This window comes from Macrotis lagotis, chromosome 1, assembly GCF_037893015.1.
Source record: "Macrotis lagotis isolate mMagLag1 chromosome 1, bilby.v1.9.chrom.fasta, whole genome shotgun sequence".
Taxonomy (NCBI): domain Eukaryota; kingdom Metazoa; phylum Chordata; class Mammalia; order Peramelemorphia; family Peramelidae; genus Macrotis; species Macrotis lagotis.
In genome coordinates, this window is record NC_133658.1 from 502,681,870 (window position 1) to 502,703,173 (window position 21,304).

Consider the following 21,304-nt stretch of genomic DNA (forward strand, 5'->3'; position numbering starts at 1 on the left):
ACTTAGAGGAACAACCCCTTTCAGATATCTAAGTGTTTCAATATATATAGATATAGATATAGATATAGATATAGATATAGATATAGATATAGATATAGATATAGATATAGATATAGATCAAAGAGGAAAATAAATTATATTGTATGAAGATGCCTATTAAGTCTAGACTTTTCCTGAGCATCCAAATAGGGATATCTGGGCTTGTTAAAACAAGATGGTGGTGAGACAAGAATAAATACTTAAGGCCACCAAAGAGTCATATAGATTAAGTTGTTTTCTCTAATCATATGACACTTTCCTTACTATATAAAAAAAGTTATTTTATGATTACTAAAGAGAGGGTAGTAACTTGTTGAAAAAAAAGAAAAAACAAGAAACTGGGACTACTTCAAGATAAATGAAAGTTTTCAGAATAGAAATACTGAAGCTGGCTTCTATAATTCTTTGTTAAAGGAATTCCAAGTCAATTATCATTTAAATTCTATTTCAAAGTAATTGAATCTCAATTAATTTTCTATGATTCCTTTAGCTTATACATACACTGGATCTTCAATAGATGCTATCAATGAATTAAACTGTTGCTAGAACATTAATTCTTTAAAAGTTAAAAATTTTTGTGCAATGAACCCCTTTGGAACTATGGATGCCCTCTCAGAATATTGGTTCTTGCAGTTTTTGAAAATAATTGGGATTAAGATCACACATATGGTAAGTAACTGGGTTCAAATTTGAAATCAGATCCTCCTGACTTCAGGGTTGGTGCTCTATCCATCATGTCACCTAACTGCCCCAGAATAATGTTTTTAAATGCATAAAATTCACAGAATTACAAAGAAAAATAAATATATTAAAATACATGAAAATAATGTTTTAAAAAACAACTCACAGTTCTCCGGTTGTTGGTTCCTCTAGAGAAGGGGCAGTTGGGGGGCCTCCATTGTTCAGGACTGTGGGAACCATGAGGGGTGATAGAGGCTGTGGTCGTGGAGGGCGCTTCGGCTCCAGGGGAGGACCAGGAGGAGGATTCAGGCCATTCATGCCACACATCCCATTTGATTTTTACATGTGTGAAATGGCCTTCCCCCGAGGCAAACCTGCACCTGATGAAACTACCTTCAGTGAGGCCTTGCTAAAGAGGAATCAGGAACTTGCTCCCAACTCTGCTGAACAGGCATCCATCCTTTCTCTGGTAACAAAAATCAACAATGTGATTGATAACCTGATTGTGGCTCCAGGAACCTTTGAAGTGCAAACTGAAGAGGTTCGTCAAATGGGATCTTACAAGAAAGGGACAATGACCACTGGGCATAATGTAGCCGATCTGGTAGTGATCCTGAAGATCCTGCCAACATTGGAAGCTGTTGCAGCCTTGGGAAACAAAATGGTGGAAAGTCTTAGAGCACAGGATCCTGCAGAAGTTTTAACTATGCTGACCAATGAAACTGGCTTTGAGATCAGTTCTGCTGATGCCACTGTTAAAATCCTCATTACAACAGTTCCACCTAATCTTTGAAAGCTGGATCCAGAACTACATTTGGACATCAAGGTTCTGCAGAGTGCCTTGGCAGCCATTCGGCATGCTCGATGGTTTGAAGAGAATGCTTCTCAGTCTACGGTGAAAGTTCTCATACAACTACTGAAAGACTTGAGGATTTGATTCCCTGGCTTTGAACCTCTCACACCTTGGATCCTTGACTTTTTGGGCCACTATGCAGTGATGAACAACCCTACCAGACAGCCCTTGGCCCTCAATGTGGCTTATAGGTGATGCCTTCAGATTCTGGCTGCTGGACTGTTTCTTCCTGGTTCAATAGGGATTACTGACCCCTGTGAAAGTGGAAATTTCTGGGTACACACAGTCATGACCCTGGAACAGCAGGACATGGTATGCTATACGGCTCAGACATTGGTTCGGATTCTATCACATGGAGGATACAGGAATATCCTTGGCCAGGAGGGTGATGCCAGTTATCTTGCCTCAGAAATGTCTACCTGGGATGGGGTGATAGTGACACCTTCTGAAAAGGCTTATGAGAAGCCTCCAGAAAAGAAGGAAGGGGAGGAAGAAGAGGAGAATGCAGAGGAGACACCTCAAGGAGAGGAAGAAGAGAGCATGGAGACCCAAGACTGATCCCTTGGCTGCCATAAGCAACAGGCATACTTTGTGGAGCCTGGGTGGTGGCATATGTGAGGGTGAGAGGATCATGGGAAAGAAAAATAAGGCTGAAAACTAAAAACTGATACTACCTTGACTCAGCTACAAGAATCTCACATTTGTGGCCTATGCCACAAAGGGAAGCTATCAACCTTCCTGCAGTTTGTTCTTTTATAGATTTACACACATCCCTGATCCTTCCACAGAACAACCAACTCCGGAACTCCCCACCCCAGAGCAAAATCTTCCAGAAGTTTTTTGTTGTTGAAATTATTGTGAGGGGGCGGAGCCAAGACATGAAGGCATCGAGTCTTAGGATCTCTCTGATAAAACTCATAAGCTAAGGACTCTAACTAAACTTTCGAGAGACAGAACCCACAAAGGGACCCAGTGAGGCAGTTCTCCTACTCAAGGTAACCTGGAAAAGAGCAGAAAGGCTCTGCTCCCCGAGGTTGGAGGGGCAGCCCGCCAGAGCCAAAGAACTTCAGCCTCCCGGAGGCAGCCCCAGGGCGCTGGGAGCCGCGGCTCACAGCAGCTGGAGCGTCTCCTGAGCTGCACCCAGGGGAGCACCGGCACAAAGTGGGGGAACAGCGGGGACCTCTGCCAGAGGGAGCACTTGGAGCCTAGCCCTCAGGGCACACAGCAAGCAGCTTGGTCTTTAGGCAGCCCAGAGCCGGAAACAGAAGCCAGAACCCCCAGGGCATGAGCCCATTGAGCTGAGGGAGGGGAGTGAAGAGAGAGACTGCCAAGCTCTGTCCTCTGCCCCTGGAACAGGACTCTGGGGCTCTGACCACATTCAGAGCCTGATCCCAGTTTAGGGCCCCCCCCAATAGAACAACAGGGCCCCCCCACCTCGGCCCTGTGGCAGAGGGGGGCGCTTATGGTCATTCACAGACCAGAAGGGAGGACAGTACCTCACACACTGAGACCCTTGTAGGAGTGTCCCAAAAGCTCAGGAAGCACCCCAAAAAACAGGCTTAGGCTGGGAAAATGAACAAGCAAAGAAACAAGAGGAAGACCATTGAGAAATATTTTGCGAATGAGCCCAAGAAGGATCAAAACACTCAGTCTGAAGATGAGGAAGCACAAGCTCCTGCATCTAAAGACTTCAAGAAAAACAGAAATTGGGCTCAGGCTATGATAGAGCTCAAAAAAGACTTTGAAAATCAAATGAGGGAGTTGGAAGAAAAACTGGGAAAAGAAAGGAGATCCCAAAAAACCAACCCCCAGGAATATTATAGCTAAGTTCCAGAACTCCCAAGTCAAAGAGAAAATATTACAAGCAGCCAGAAGGACACAGTTCAAATATCGTGGAGCTGCAGTCAGGATCACATAGGACTTAGCAGCAACTACAGTGGAAGCTCGTAGGGCTTGGAATACAATTTACCGGAAGGCAAAAGAGCTTAGAATGCATCCAAGAATGAACTACACAGCAAGGCTGAATGTCCTCTTCCAGGGAAAAAGATGGACTTTCAATGAACCAGGGGAATTTCAAATGTTCCTCTTAGAATGGCCAGAGCTGAACAGAAGGTTTGATCTGCAAATACAGGACTCAAGTGAAGCATAGAGATTGGAGGAGAAGGGGAAAATATGAGGGACTTAATGATGATTAACTGCATGTATTCCTGTATAGAAAAATGACACTGATAATACTCATATGAACCTTCTCAGTTAATAGAGCAGGTAGAAGGAGCTTTTATAGATGAAGCACAGGAGAAAGCTGAATTTGAAGATAAAATATGGTATAAAAATGGAGTCAATAGAAAAAAGGGAAATTTAATGGGAGAAAGAAAAAGGAGAGGGGGGAATAGGCCAAGATATTTCATATAATAAGATTTTTCTTTATTATAATGAGCTATTGCAATGATATGGAAGGGAGGAAGGCAAGGGGGAATGAGGGAATTTTCGCTCTCATCAGAGGTGGCTAGGAGAGGCAACAGCAAATATACTCAATGGGGTATAGACATCTGTAGTAAGAAGAAAGGGGGGGACAGGGGGAAGGCGGGGTATGTGAGTGATGGAGGAGAGGATGGACCATGGGGGGAGAGTGGTCAGATATAACACATTTTCTTTTTTACTTCTTGCAAGGGGCTGGGATTGGATGGCCTGCCTGGGACCATAGGGCCAGGTGGATTCTGGGCCTAAGGGGTGGTATGGGGGCTCAGGGCTTCTTGGCCCCAGGACCAGGGATCTGTCTGCTGCACCACTCAGCCACCCTACAGCAGAGTCAGAGTGAAAGGAGAGAGAAAATAGAGTACATGGTAGTGGAGAAATAAGAAAGGAGGGAGTTGTGATCAGCAATGGCAACAGTGGAAAAATAAGGAAGTAACTTTTGTGATGGACTTATCATAAAGAATGTGATCCACCTACGACAGAGTTGATGGTGTTGGAATAAAGACTGAAGCACATTTTTTGTTATTATTATTTGGGGGAGGGTGCAGGGCAAGTGGGGCTGTATGGCCTGCCTGGGGCCACATAGCAAGGTGATCTTTGGGTATCTGGGGCCAGATTCGGACCCAGGTGCTCCTGGCTCAAGAGCCAATGCTCTATCTGCCACCCAGCCACCCCTACTATTATTACTATTTTATTTTATTTTTGTCTTTTTTTTCTTCTTTTTGGTTTTTGCAGGGCAGTGAGGATTGGGTGGCTTGCATGTCACATGGCTGGGTGATTATTGGGTTTACGAGGCTGGATATGGACTCGGTGCTCATGGCTCCAGGGCTGGTGCTTCGTCCATTGTGCCACCTGGCCATACCTATAATTATTACTATTATTTTTTTAATTTTAATTTTTTTTCTCTCCCCTTTACTTTTTTCACCCAAGCAAGTCTATCTATATTCATGGGGGGAGGGGTATTTTGTTTACTTGTAAACAAGTATCTTTTATTAATGTAAAAAAAAATTTGTACAAAATGAGAATAAAAAATAAATCAAAAAAAATTTAAGAATTCTAGTTTAGGATAATTGGAGATAGATCTGAGTGAGGTTAAGAATAGGGGTTCTTATCAGTTATTTGTACCTCAGTGAATGAATGAATGAAAGGAAAACATTTATTAAAGCTTACTAGAAGTATATATTCCTACTAAGCCTAGAAATAAAATCATAAAAAAAGAAAAAAAAAGAAATTATTGTGAACTCTTAATGTCTGAAAGTTTTTTGTTTTTTTATTTAGAAACTATTAAAAGTGTCTCCTTCTAAAAAACATAAAATAAAATAAAAGATAAAAAACAACTCACAAATTAAGAAGTATTATGTATTCAAAGAATTGATAGACCCAGTGGGGGGGTAATACTAACAGAATTATGATTGTTTTTACAGTAATATTTCTAGCTTGCAATATGAATTGCTATACTTTCAAATGTAACTTTTTCTAAAGATAAGAAAGATTATTTTCAAAAAAAGAAAGATCAAATTATTATCATTAAAGAAGCAGCATTTTACATTGATTCACTTAATTGAAAATCCTATTCTCTCATTTCAGTATGTGTCTCCTTGTTTCATTTTGATCAGAAATTTGACCATCTAATCATCTTTAAAATTTGAGGTACTTTTGAATTATTATGGAAATTTAGTAAATACAATAATTTTTTCATTCTTTAGCCTGTCCATATTTATTATTTCTTTTATCTTCAAATTACATTTGTAGGTAGAACAGAGAAATATAACCTCTCCTAATTACTGATGAATTCAAAGTTCACCATCCCCTTTCAAAAAATGGCATTGCTTTTTTTTATTCACATACTTTCAGATAAATTAAATCATTTTTGGATTCTTATCTCATTAGTAGAGGTTAAATAGATTTAGTTGAACATATTTTTAAAACCAGATGACTTCTGAATAGCAAAAAGAGGAATAACACAAAATTAGAAATCTTAGTGAGGACCGATCTCAAACAGATGCTACATATAACTTAAGAAGACAGTGAAACAAATTTAACATGGATTAAAAATAGGAATTGTGTGAAAAATCAATATAGATGAATAGAGAATTTATATCTAATTTAGATTTGAGAAAAATATGCCCAGAACAAATATGCCTTAGAACAAATGTAGATGTCAGAGGACCAATGTTAACAAACATTATTTAAGAGCCTAATATTTGCTGGGTACTCTGCTAGATGATGGAGATTTAGAGACAAAAAATGAAAAAAATATCTTTATATTTTCAAGTTTCAATATTTTATTTTATTGGGGAATGACATTATTAGTTGTATTCACCAGGAAAGGCTTTGTAGAGAAGGTGTTAAAGAAATGATTTTAATAAGGCAGAAGTAAGATAGAAATGCTTTTCACGTGTAGCAGTCCTGGCAAGAATTAGATTGGCTAGTGGGTAGAGAGGGGTCTTTCAAGGTCTATGACAATGGGAATTATATTTTCTTGTAGTTTGTATTTCTTCCCAAACCCAGAGTCTTTGGAGATTCTATCTCATTTCTGATACTGAAGAATTGAGTTTTCTTCCTCAGTTGCAGTTTTTAAAACACCTCTAACTAAAGACTCTGAAGAAGTTAAAAAGATAAAAAAAAAGACAGAGACAGGGAAAGACATACAGATTTTCCTGGAACTAACTCTAAGCTTTGAAATGCTTAGAACACTTTCTTTTCACTGACTTTTAATTTCATATTTGAAAAGAATCCAGTAGACAATGACTAAATTCTGACTTCATGAAGAAACCACAAGAACAATGATGAAGTTACTCCATTCTCCAAATCTTTCTTCTGTTTAGGTGATCAATGGGCTACAGTGCTTGCTAAGAGTTTACGATTTATTGCATCATGTTATTTGCATTTTTAACAATGGTATGCTAGATAAAGATAAGAATTTTAATTGTGTTCTGTGTTTTTGTTTTTGCTGTACAGGTAATAGTGAGAGAGGGGAATCTGTAGAGGATTGATTAAATTAAAATAACTTAGACAACACCCCCATTGATCGGCAATCAACAGATTGCCTGAGGACTCAGATCATTTTATAAATGTTAGTTGTAATTTTTGTTTTTTAGCTTATTTAGCTTTGTAGAGAAAGGAAGCAATATGGAATTGAATCTTTCATCCTAATTTAAAATTCTCATGAGCCAATCTCATTATCCTCAAGCTGACAAGTCCCCATGTTCCAGAGGCCTTTGGTCTTTCTTTCTTCCACCCTCTAAAGAGTAGGGAAAGGGAAGTAGACCTCAAAAAATGTCATTTCCAGTGATCTTCACAGTGCTGTGAGAGAAGAAAAAGGTGCTGACCAGAGAGGTTGGAGAGTACTCCTAATCCATATTATTCTCCAGTGACCTCTGCTGGGCAAAACAGGAATAAGAAATGACCAGTGGAAATACAGGCAACAGGAAGTTTACTGCAGTATGTGAAGAACCTGAACATTTCAATTTCATGAACTGTGGAATGCAGGAAGGCAAGCTACCTATAATGAAATTAGAAAAATAGTTTGGGACCAGGTTGTAAAGGACTTTCAAAGCCAAACCAAAGGGTTCATTTTCTCCTTGGCAGAAATAGGGAACCACTGGAATTTACGGGATAGGAGAATGACAAATTTGTATTTTAAGGAGAATAAGTTTGGCAGCTATTGCAAAAGTCTAGATGAAAAGTGATGAACATTTATATTGGAGGATAAAAATAAAATTTCTAAAGAATAATGTAAAAAAGTTTCAGGAGTATTAAAACTTAGAATGATCTAAGACTGAAGAGAGTTTACAACAAGAAATTTTGGTTTTAAATTATAGTAGGAGAATGAAAAAGATAAAAGGATTATAGAAATGCTGTTTAAGTGAATAGTATAATGATAATTGACAATAGAGAAAAAAGGAATGAGTGCCCATCATTTGTGTATGAGTGTGTTTTTGTTTTCTTTGACAAGGAGAAAGAAAATTATTATTGAACTATTCTCAATGATCTTTGTTTGAATGATCAAGGGTAAGGGAGGATGTACCTTGGGATTTGAGAATAGTGTACACGTGAAGAAAAACTTCTCTAGGGCAGTCACTAGTGTAGGATTGGAGAATGTGTGAATGAATTCACTGAAAATTATTCCCAGAAATATATATGGACAAAAGGTTTATTCTCTTGAGATAACAAAGTAAAGGAATTAAACAGTAATGAAATTTTAGTAAAGTAATTAGAGACACAGAACAATTGACTGATCAGCCCGAGCCAAAGTGGGGTCTATGACATAGGAAGAAAGCAGCATAAAGAAATTAGGGACAGTGGGGCGACTAGGTGGCATAGTGGATAAAGCACCAGCCCTGGAGCCAGGAGTACCTGGGTTCAAATCCGGTCTCAGACACTTAATAATTACCTAGCTGTGTGGCCTTGGGCAAGCCACTTAACCCCATTTGCCTTACAAAAACCTAAAAAAAAAAAATTAGGGGCAGTTGCAAGGTGATCACAATTGGGCTGAATTAGCAACAGCCAGCAGGGATAAGGACAGAGTTTATATAGGGGAACAGTTATAAGGTATACATGCTGGAAAGGGGTAAGGGAAGGGGTATTTGCATCTAAGTGCTCCTTTTTTGTTGGGATAACCTTTGGGGTGAGTCTGAAAAAGGAATTGGATATTTACATCTCAGTATGCCTTTCTAACAGAATAGATTTTGGGGTCCCAGTTTCAAGTATCTGATGAGAGGGCCAATTTCCCTATCTAGAAAGATAGCTTTCAGTGTATAAGTACCAAGTGACCCAATAAAAGGAGATATTGATCTAGATAACAATAGGATGGAAATTAGACACACACAGGAGATACAAGATCAACACAGAAGGAAAAAAACATTTTTCTCTGTCTAATATTTCCTCTACTAATATGGACATATGAATCTGAGAGACAGACAGATAGATGAAGATAGAGAGCAAAACAGAATCAACAAACTATAGGCTAGTGAACTTGACTGAGTCCTAGGAAAATTCTAGAACAGATCAGTTAAGAAATTGTGAAGTAACACTACAGGGGGCTTCACTGTGTGAAGATCAAGTTATATTTTACTACTCCCCCAAGGTTCTCTGGTACCCTTAAAGAGGTTCGGAGGATGTATTTAGAATTTCCACAAATGACTCTATCCCCAATTCACCCTGTACTTCCCAAGTACAAGGGTAGGTCCCCTGTACCCCGGTTCCATTTAGTCACTTAACAGTCAAATTCATTTTTACAGTAGAATATGAATTTCCAGAAAGTATGAGAGATGTGGCCATGTGAAGGAAGACTTCACTAGCTGAGTCATAGAAAACAAGAAGGAAAAATGGATGAGAAGAGGGCAAGACCCTCTTTAAATACATTGTTGTGATGGTAGGGCAGCATACAAGGTGTAGTTAACAACTGCTGTAGGAGTAACTACCCCTGGTGTGAGGCAGTGTCTTCTGTGAATGAGTAGCATCTATTGCCCCAAGGGTAAGTATACATGACCAGGGTCAGTCATATGGTCCCCTACTGTTAAATCCAGATTGGTTTAGAATTAAAGTCACAGATATATATAAAGGATATCTATTGCCAGACTTACTGCTAAATGGGGTTTACAAAAACAAATATAGAATGGAGAACTTTTTAACAGTATAAAAAAATTACAAGATTTGTTTCCAATAGAAAAAGAAAATTGCAATATTCCTTTGTGCCCAGAGGTCCCCTCTTCACTTGCAACCATTTCTTCTCTGGAGAAGAGAACACAATAAGCTTAGCTTAATTCTAACATACCACCAAATTCAAGTCCAGAACACCTTCCAGGCCAGAATCATAGAAGTCTGGCTTCTTCAGGTCAGCTGACTATAACACCTCCCCTTGAATCCTACCTCCAAAGGTCACCATGGCTCAAACTCCCAGATCTGAAGGGGATCACCACTGGTATCTATAAGCAAAGACAAAAGAAACAGAACAAAACAAATACTCCTGTGCCATTTCTTTAAGCCAGGGTAAAAAGAAAGGGAGGGGAGGAGAAGGAAATTCTTTCCCTCTCATTGGTTCCATTCAGGGCATTCTTTTGGATACAACAGGAAGAAGCATGCAGGAAGGAATATTACCCTGAAAAAAGACTATCTCTTAGTCTCATCCTTTTTAAGGTAGAGGACTCAGAGATAATTAGGCACTCCTCAGGGTGCCTCTAGGGTAGGTGTTCTTGGTAGGTTCTTATGACCTTACTACATTTGCAAATATCAAGATAAGGAAATGGTAAGCCAAGAGGGCTTTGAATATATTCTATACATACTTTTATGTACTTTTTTTTCTTTTGAGATAATGAAAGCTTTTTGAAACTAACAGAGTTCCTGAAACATAGTAGGTATTTAATAAGTTAAAGAAAGTCTACCCTGGAAAAACGAAGAAAAGAGAATGAGGATGGGGGAAGGGAGAGGAGGGAAAACATGATACCTGTCTCCAAGTTTAGGAAGGGCTGTCATGTGGAAGAGGGTTTAGATTTAATCAATTTGGCCCCAAGGTAAAGAACCAGGAGCAGTGGCTAAACAATTCAGGAGACAAATTTAGTCTTCATGCCAAAAAAAAACAAAAGATCCTCCTTTATAATTAAAGTGTTCCAATTGCCCAAAGATTGGGTTTCCTTGGGATATGATAGCTTATTTCTTCTGGGGGATGAGGGCAGTCTTCAAGCAGAAGTTGAATGAACACTTATGGAGAAAATTATAATTAGGACTCCTTTTGGATGATTCCTAATGTCCCTTCCAACTCTAAAATTATGTGATACTATGACATTTTTAACCAAGGACATTTATAACACAAGAATCTCATTTTCTTTTGTGAAATATCTATATATTTGAATTATCAACACTATGAATAAGTTAGATTCTAGATGAAAAGTGTCACATGAATTTTTCACTCCCCAAAAGTAGTCTTATAAGACAATTATACTTCAAAATTAATGACATTTAAGATAACTTAATTAGTTTTTGTTCCATTTCTCTTTCTCCATATCTTTTCTTCTCTCATCTGCCTATCTGACCTGAAAAACAACTCTCTAGAAATACTCATTTTCTTAATGAAAGTCACATTAAAAAAGAAATAATTTTTCATGCCCTGATGAAATGCCTGTACAATCTTTCATATGAGTTTCAGATTGTTCATGTCTTATTGGAAGTCTGGGGGCCTTATTCTTGTCTGGGCTAGAGAAATCTGCCTCACATCTTTATGAGAGAAGACAAAACTTCTGGTTTGGGTAATTTATATTGGATTCTGTTTTAAGCTAGGAGGGGAAAAAATAGAAACTTAGTCTAGACAGAAGAGACTGCATTGAAATCTGGAAGCCATTCACTCGGGCTAAGGCAATGGCAGCCCTAGTGAAAGAAAGGATCAAGTTACACTACTAATTATACTCAAAAATGTTTGCATCACTTTTCTAAAATGCTTCAGAAAATGGCTGCTCAGATGGCAATTGCAAACATACTGAAGTAGTGGTATATATTGCATATTTTGCATATATTTAATATGCAAATACCATTTCAAAAGCATAAGTATATTTTATAATGTTATGAGTGTGAAGGGAGGGTTGTAAAAGGGCTATTCATAAAATAAATCTCAAATTAAATTCTAAATGTAGTAGATGCTCACATTACAAAGAAGATATTTAGATATTAAAATGTAATATTTAGGATAAAATTAAACCCTCAAATATGGTTAAACTCTGTATAATTATATACAATATTAGAATTAATATCCTGGAATATTAGAATATTAAAAATGTCCTGGAAACATCCACCTCTTGGGTTCTCTATCTTTTGAGAGGCTATAACTTCTTTGCTTTGACATTAAAAATAAGATTTCTTTACAAATAAATTAACAGCTATCTGCTACACTTCCAAACTTCTTGATAGGTATAGCTGTATTCCACTAAGTAATGATTTTTAAAAATAACGATAATATTTATCTAAAAAATTTAAATAGCTTGCAGAGCATATCTGCAAACAAGAGGGAAATGGCAATGCTTAAACTTATAGATTATAAGGGTTGTGAACAGAGTTTAATTTTCCACTTTTCAAGATGATTAGGGATAAGGAAAAGAAGTTTATTAGTATTTTCATCTAAAAAACAAGATGAAAAGAATCAGTGTTTGTGTGTGTGTGTGTGTGTGTGTGTGTGTGTGTGTGTGCCAAAAAAGAGAATTAGAGACGCATGGTAATGCACTGATGTGTGCAATGGACACAAAATTTGAAATTAGGTATTCTGGTCTCTTGAACTTTCTACTCCAAACTAATTTCTTTCATTAGGCAAGCCAAAAGGAACAAAAACAAAATGGCTTTGTTTGAAATAGATGATATATTGGACAAATAATATTTTTCTTATTTTCTTATTTTCACCTCCCCTTGATGGCATAGTCGTCTTCAAAATGCAGGACAAACATCATTATCACATGTTTACATGTGTATCAATATAAGTTTTTCAGAAAATATGTAACAAAACCTTAGTTTTTGAAATCTGGGGCCTTGATCAACTCTGTGATTTGGAAACTGACTTAAATTTGATGAGTAGAATTGTTGCTGTGCCCTCATAAATGTGAAGCTTACAAAAAGTAAATGGGTCATTGATTGAGCTATAAATTATTTAGACTTTTCAAGATTCCAGATGATGTTAATGTAAAGCAACATAAGGATAGTATTTATTCGAAATTCACTCCCTCTCTACCTTCTCTCCTCTCTACTTGAGAAGGCAAGGGATTTAGGAGATAATTGTAGCCATGCAAATTATATTTTCTTGTTAGCCAGGTTGCAAAAGAAAACAAACCAAAACAAACACGAAAAATAAAGTTTTTTAAAAAATATATTTCAATCTATTTTCAGACTCTTTCTATGGAGGTAGACATTTCTTAAAATTGGATTCAGTTCTCTATATATTTGAGAATTGAGACCTTTGTCAAAGAAACTTGCTGTTAAAAAAATTCCCCCAATTTTCTGCTTCCTTTTAATCTTGGTTACATTTAGATTTTTTTGTGCAAAACCTTTTATATTCTAAAGTAATCAAAATTATCCATTTTATTTTCTGTATTCCTCTCTATCTTTTGTTTTGTCATAAATTCCTCCCACAATATATTGAAACTGTAATGGGAAAAGTTGTAATGTGGCAGGAATAATTATATGCAATGGATTAAACCCTAAGAATATATCAGTGCAAACAGGGGTCATCAGGATAACCTCTCCACCTCTATTATTTTACATAGTTTTAGACATGATAGAAATAGTTATGACTCAATAATATCAAAGATATAAATAATTGCAAAGAGGAAACAAAATTATTCTTATTCATAGGACACATGACATTGAGTTTATTAAACTTGAAAGAATAAGTGAAGAATTCATCTATCAATCAATAACAATTAAAAGCTTTATTAACAACCAAAATAGAAAACAAATACACAAAGTCAATATCTATAATATACTTATAGAAATACAGAAAAAAATTATAATAAAATTGTTCATATTCAAAATTAGTGTGAAATTAAAAAGTTAAGAATTAACTAAATAAGACATATAAACATAAATATATACCTACATACAATATTCACTACAAATGTTCTTTAGAGAAATAAAAAGATTTAAAATTGGAAATGTTTACCATACACATTTGGGCAATTTTAATTCTATTGACTGACAAATTTAATGCTTTGTTACTCAAATTACCTTAGAGTTTTGTCCTTTTAAAAATAGAACTAGACTAAATAAAAATCCAATTTAGTTGGAAATACTAAAGGTCTATAGTAATCTCAAAAGAAAAAAAAGGTGGTGGGGGAGGGGAATATGCCTAAAAAAGGAATCACATTATCAGACATTATTACTATATTACAAAGTAATAGATATCTAAAATATTTGGTACTCATTTTATAAACAGAAGAGATAACAGTGGGACAGATTAGATAAACAAAGGAATGAAGCATAGGCAAGTATTTCATAAGTCAAATAACATATTACTAGGAGAAAGTCTCACTTTTTATAACACTTGATTGAAGTAAGTATAGTGAAAATTAGGTTAAAATCAAGAAATTATTGCACATTTACCACAATAATTTCAAAATGGAAACATGACAATGATATAAAAGATGTATTTTTTTTTAAATAGAAGGCTAGGGCCAGCTCAGTCTTCTCTTACCATGGCCCAGCCAAGGCTGCTTGGCTGCTCTTTTATCTCTCTCTTTCTCTCTCTCTCTCTCTAGCCCTTCCTATGTCTTGTAACCTTTTTGATAAATTTTTGTTTTATTTCCACCCATGCTTTCCCAATCTGAATAATGATTCCACATAGGTAGAACCAAACCCAAGTAGCAAGCAGCTATATTTTGGGGATCAACAAAGGGATGCTCTCTGCCCAGATGGGGAAATTGGATTGAGCTCTATAGGTGAGAAGCAGCACCCCTTTTTTAGATCCTAGATTTTTAGAAAGTAGGTAAATTAATGGACCTCTATCTCTCCTTCTGGGTTTACCTTTTTCTGGAAAATGGAAAAAGGTTGAGTTTGTGGGTTGTCAGCTGAACCCACGTGGTGTTTGGCAGTAGCCCTGGCATGGACCTGCCCTTTTGAGACTGACCGGAGGAATGGCAGTTCTGAGGTGTGTTTGGTGTATACCTCACTGTGAGTGAAGGTTGTTAAGGAATGACATTCAGCATATGTCTGATTGACATGTTTGCCTACCTATAAATTGATAAGAATTAAAATATTGGGGGGAATCCAGTATCAATACTACTCCCCAAGCTGTGTGCTTGCTCTTTGGAAGGAATTATATTTGACAAAAGCAAAACACCTGAGCTCCTGGAAATTATCTTGAAGTGCAACTCTTTTTCTCTCTTACTCTTTCAAATGCTCTCTCCCATTTCTCTGCCACCCCCACCATCTACAGAGGGAGGGGGAAAGGGAGAAAGGAAATCTTTCTTTTTAGAACTTTGAAACTCAAACCTATATCTCAGATAGAATTCATGCTTCACTGCAGGAAGGGTAAGACCCCCAAAAAAACTTGTTTTAGAAAACAGGGGACCCCCATAACTCCTTCCTGGTTTGGGGAGGGGGTGGGTGGGCAATGACCATGTTTTTCTTAGGCTACAGGTGTTTGTCAATTCCAAGTCCCATTTAGCTGAGCTGAGAAAGTCCCACCCTTGGGAGGGGGAAGGGGAAATGGGAAGAATGATTGGGAAGTCTTGTGGTCAATTAGTTAAAGAAAGGGGGAAGACAACTTTTTCTGGGTCTACGAAATTCAGATTTCATCTTTAAATTAAGCCTGTGTTAATAACTGGAGTTGAACTTTATAAAGTTACTTAAGAATGCATTCAATTTAACTATTGGTTAGCTATTTCAAAATCTTAGTGAATATATATAAGAGGTTCCTCAAGAAATTCTGATTGGTTTTAAAAGTTATTTTTTTGACTAGTCATAATTGGTACATTCAAAAAAATATAATATAACTATATGTGTGTGTATGTGTGTTTAAACATCAATGGGAAGTTTTCACATATCTCTACTGGCCTGGAGAGGTGGGAGAATGTTTCTATATCCTGAGATCTGGTACTGGCCAGGGTATCAATCTCAGCTTGGTAAATTTGATACAAAAGAGTTGTTTCTGTTGTTTGTGCCCGGTGTCTGTGTGTGTAATTTAGATCTGATATACTTAGATAAAGTTAAATGTTACTCCTTTTGGTTTGTGTTTTGAATTGTAATTGCTTGAAAGGGTCTATTTTTAAGGAATTAATGAAGTTGGGATACAAACCTATCTGCTTATACCATTTGAAAGTTTGTAAGTGGCAAAGTTTGTGAAATGATCTCATCTGTGGGTTAACTCCCTGCCCTCAAGAAACTTTGAAAAGAGGGCAGGAAGGCCTTTGATAGAGGAAAAAGTCACCACTTTGTGTTTAAAAAGAAATTATCTGAGAACTAAATGTGAGTAATTTAGTCACCTAAGCAAGTCTTGAGAATTTATGTGTAAGAAGGAAAATATAATTGGGATAAATTGTATTTAAAGGAATTTGGGAATATTGAATCAGATATAATCTACTGATTTCTTTTGGGAAAGAGATATTGTACTAAATTTTGTAATCTGATTTGTTTTGATGCTAAATTGATATATATATATATATATATATATATAGTCAACAATCTCACAAGGTCTTTTGTTGGTAAAGGAAGAAAGTTGTAATCTTTGTCTCATCATTTATCATCATATGTTTATGGAAGGGAATATATCTATATGTATTTATCAGTTATGTGATATTCTTTTATTACTTCAAAGAAATACTAACAGTATTTGGTTCTCATGTGAACATGTAAGCTATTTGAATATTGTAATGTTAAAGCCTAGAATTAACATGTGATTGTTTTAAAAGGATGGTCCAATGGTTTTAAAGAATTCTGAAAGTAATTTGTATTCTGAGATGGCTAGTAATTAAAAGTTTATAGAAATTTCTAGCTATATATGTAAACTGGGACTAAACTGTGGTTATTTGATTTGAGGGAAAAGCACCTATATAACATGAGGAAGATAAAATAATGATGATAGTTGAGATTTTCTCTGTGGCAATCTCTAGCCAATTGTTGTGTGAGAAGTAGGGAGATTATGGGCAACCTCCTAGTCAGAAGGAGATGTTTAGTTCTTTTAAATATTCATTGCAAAAAGTTGTTATTATTATATATATATATATGAATTAGGATTATTGTTTTCACATCTCAAGATCTGTTCATTGCATTTCATTTACAGCACTGTCCTTAGCTAGATGAGCAACAATTGAATTATGATTTTTGTTCCTGGATCTCTTATACCAAATTACAGCCTGGAACACTCTTGGTTCTCCTTAGTACTCAAGCCACCTGAAGCTCTGATTATAATATACTCTATATTACAACATATTGATCTGCCTGAATCAGGTATGATAAAATAGAAAGACAATATGCCAATGAAGCCATTTAGCCCTATGGGGTTTGTTAAATGCTGCAGATGCATTAAATGACCTTTGAAAGACCAACCCTAACCTCAACTAGGGTAGGATTCTTTTAAAAGTTCCCTCACGGGCAACAAGAGAAGATTCTCTCTTGGGCACTCTCTCATAAAACTTCTAAACTAAGGACTCTAACTAAATTTTTGAGAGATGACAGAACCCACAGAGGGACACAGTGAGGCAGTTCTCCTACTCAAGGTAACCTGGAAAAGAGTAAAAAAGTTCTACTCCCCAGGGTTGAAGGGGCAGCCTGCCAGAGGCGGGGCCCACCGGAGCGGAAAGAACTTCAGCCTCACAGAGGCAGTCCCAGGGCACTGGGAGTTGAGTCTCACAGCTCCTCAGGGAGCACTGGGCACAAATTGGGGTAACAGTAGGGGGACCTCTGCCAGAGCGAGCATGTGAAACCTAATCCTTAGGGCACACAGCGAGCAGCATGGCTACTGCATTCCAGATCTAGGAAACAGAAGCAGGGGGAGCCAGTAAGCACAAGCCCCCAGGGCATGAGCCCATTGAACCTAGGGAGGGGAGTGAAGAGAGAGGCTGCTGAATTCTGCCCCTGGAACAGGACTCTGGGGTTCTGACCACATTCAGATACTGATCGCAGTCTAGGCCCTCCATAGAAGAGCAGGCCCCCCCCCACCTCAGCCCCGTGACAGAGGGGGGTGCATATGGTCATTCACAAACCAGGAGGGAGGACAGAGCCTCACACACTGAGACCCTTGTGGGAGTGTCCCAAAAAGCTCAGGAAGCACCCCCAAAACAAGCTAAGGCTGGGAAAATGAGCAAGCAAAGAAACAAGAGGAACACCATTAAGAAATATTTTGCCTCTGAACCCAAGAAGGATCAAAACACTCAGTCTGAAGATGAGGAAGCACAAGCTCCTGCATCTAAAGACTCCAAGAAAAACAGAAATTGGGCTCAGGCTATGACAGAGCTCAAAAAAGACTTTGAAAATCAAATGAGGGAGTTAGAAGAAAAACTGGGAAAAGAAAGGAGAGAGATGCAGGAAAAACATGAAAATGAAGTCAGCAGCTTAGTCAAGGAAATCCAAAAAAATGCTGAAGAAAAGAGCATGCTAAAAACCAGCTTAGGTCAAATGGATAAAACAGATCAAGAAGTTATTGAGGAGAAAAATGCTTTGAAAAGCAAAATTGGCCAGATGGAAAAAGAGATAGGAGGGCTCTCTGAGGAAAACAAATCCTTCAGAAAAAGAATAGAACTTGATGAATTTACAAGAAATCAGGACTCATTACTTCAAAACCAAAAAAATGAAAAATTGGAAGAAGGTGTGAAACATCTCATTGAAAAAACAACTGATATGGAAAACAGACTTAGGAAAGATAATTTAAAAATTATTGGAATACCTGAAAGTCATGATCAGGAAAAGAGCCTTGACATCATTTTCAAAGAATTGCTACAGGAAAATTTCCCTGATATTCTAGAAGCAGAGGGCAAAATAGAAATGCAGAGAATCCATCGATCCCCCCCAAGAAAGAGATACCAAAAAACCAATCCCTAGGAATACTATAGCCAAGTTCCAGAACTCCCAAGTCAAAGAGAAAATATTACAAGCAGCCAGAAGGACACAATTCAAATATCATGGAGCTGCAGTCAGGATCACACAGGACTTAGCAGCAACTACATTGGAAGCTCATAGGGCTTGGAATATAATATATTGGAAGGCAAAAGAGCTTAGAATGCAGCCAAGAATGAACTACCCTGCAAGGCTGAATGTCCTCTTCCAGGGAAAAAGATGGACTTTCAATAAACCAGGGGAATTTCAAATGTTCCTCTTAGAATGGCCAGAGCTGAACAGAAGATTTGATCTGCAAATACAGGACTCAGGTGAAGCATAGAGATTGGAGGAGAAGGGGAAAATATGAGTGACTTAATGATGATTAACTGCATGTATTCCTGTATAGAAAAATGACACTGATAATACTTATATGAACCTTCTCAGTTAATAGAGCAGGTAGAAGGAGCTTTTATAGATGAAGCACAGGAGAAAGCTGAATTTGAAGATAAAATATGGTATAAAAATGGAGTCAATAGAAAAAAGGGAAATTTAATGGGAGAAAGAAAAAGGAGAGGGGGGAATAGGCCAAGATATTTCATATAATAAGATTTTTCTTTATTATAATGAGCTATTGCAATGATATGGAAGGGAGGAAGGCAAGGGGGAATGAGGGAATCTTCACTCTCATCAGAGGTGGCTAGGAGAGGAAACAGCATATATACTCAATGGGGTATAGACATCTGTAGTAAGAAGAAAGGGGGGGACAGGGGGAAGGCGGGGTATGTGAGTGATGGAGGAGAGGATGGACCATGGGGGGAGAGTGGTCAGATATAACACATTTTCTTTTTTACTTCTTGCAAGGGGCTGGGATTGGATGGTCTGTCTGGGACCATAGGGCCAGGTGGAAGCTGGGCCAAAGGGGTGGTATGGGGGCTCGGGGCCTCTTGGCCCCAGGGCCAGAGAATCTGTCTACTGCACCACTCATCTACCCTACAGCAGAGTCAGAGTGAAAGGAGAGAGAAAATAAAGTGCATGGTAGTGGAGAAATATGAAAGGAGGGAGTTTCAATCAGCACTGGCAACAGTGGAAAAACATGGAAGTAACTTGTGATGGACTTACCATAAAGAATGTGATCCACCCGCGACAGAGTTGGTGGTGTTGGAACACAGACTGAAGCACATTTTTTATTATTATTATTTGGGGAGGGGGTGTTGCAGGGCAAATGGTGCTGGGTGCTCTGCCTGGGGCCGCATAGCAGGGTGATTGTTGGATGCCTGAGGCCAGATTTGGACCCAGGTACTCCTGGCTCAAGGGCCAATACAATGCTCTGTCCGCCACCCAGCCACCCCTACTATTATTGCAATTTTATTTTATTTTATGTCTTTTTTATTCTTTTTTTGGTTTTTGCAGGGCAGTGGGGTTGGGGTGACTTGCATGTCACACAGCTGGGTGATTGTTGGGTGTGCAGGGCCGGATATGGGCTCAGGTGCTCCTGGCTCCAGGGCTGGTGCTCTGTCTACTGAGCCACCTGGCCATACCTACAATTATTGCTATTTTTTTTATTTAAATTTTAATTTTTTTCTCTCTCCTTTACTTTATTGCTCAAGTGAGTCTATATCTTTTGGGGGGGGTATTTTGTTTACTCTTAAACAAGAATATTTTATTAATGTATAAAAAAACATTATTTGTACAAAATGAGAATAAATAAATATTAAATAAAAAAAAGTTCCCATACCTGGCCCATTGAAGAATATTGTCTGTATGATTTCATAAGGGAACATGTCCTCATGTCCCTCTCTGCTCTGTAATAGCAAATTACCATGATCATTCCAGGTGCATTATAATTAAGTCTGAGAGTGAGCCAGTGGATCAGGATAATGCCTGTTGGCATATTTAATGGCTTTAAAGGAGAGATCCATTCTTCAACTAGAATTTTTGTTCATTCAAATCATGGCCAAAGCTAAAAGAGAAAACATTGTTGCAGCTTACCATTTGGACATATGCAATTTTAAAATACTTTTTCAGAACTTTTGTTTACAACTTGTGTGGTATCTATCAACGAATCTGTTATATTGGAACCCATGTTCTTATAAAAAGATACTTTGATACTGGGTTAGGATTATAAAGTATTATTCTTACCCCTTATTGACCTTCTAGTTTTTTTCCTAAATTATTAGAACTCTGTTAAATAGCCTTTTCTGTTACAATATCTCTGGTTTTTGCTTACTCAATTTTTTTCCTTGAGTTTTGTTTCTCTTAGCTGTATAGTTCCAAGATCAGCCTCTGCAGGATGCCAACCAGATGTGCTAGCTAGTCATCCCTTGGACCCTGCCTCAATGAAGCCCTCGCATCTCCAAATGGACTCTGAAAGGCCCAGAAGATTCTGGTCCTAAATTGATTGAGGGGTGGGGGGAAATGATACAGTGAAAAATGAAGAGAATTTGAATGTAATAAAAAGAAATTGGGTAGAGATATAAATTGACTCTTGAGATGCAAATTGACTTGAAGTAGAGAATTTTGATTGTAACAGAAATAATTGTAATCTAGGGTGGGGACCCTTGCCACTCTTAAAGTACCATTGTTTAATGTAAAATTTGTATCCTGATCTCCTTGGGCTTTACCCTCTATCTAATTCTGGGTCCAGTATGGAAAAGGGAGTTCCCCTTTTCCCCACTGGATGAGAGGCAAGACATAAAAATCTGGGTTGGATCCTGGTTCAAGGCCAGTTAAGTCTTCTCTGATCATGGC

General features: G+C 37.7%; 1 pseudogene; it reads left to right on the forward strand.

Annotated features, from left to right (window-relative positions):
* The first annotated feature begins 946 nt into the window (after positions 1-946).
* Positions 947-2,334, forward strand: LOC141520673 (interleukin enhancer-binding factor 2 pseudogene; annotated as a pseudogene).
* The last annotated feature ends 18,970 nt before the right edge of the window (positions 2,335-21,304 follow it).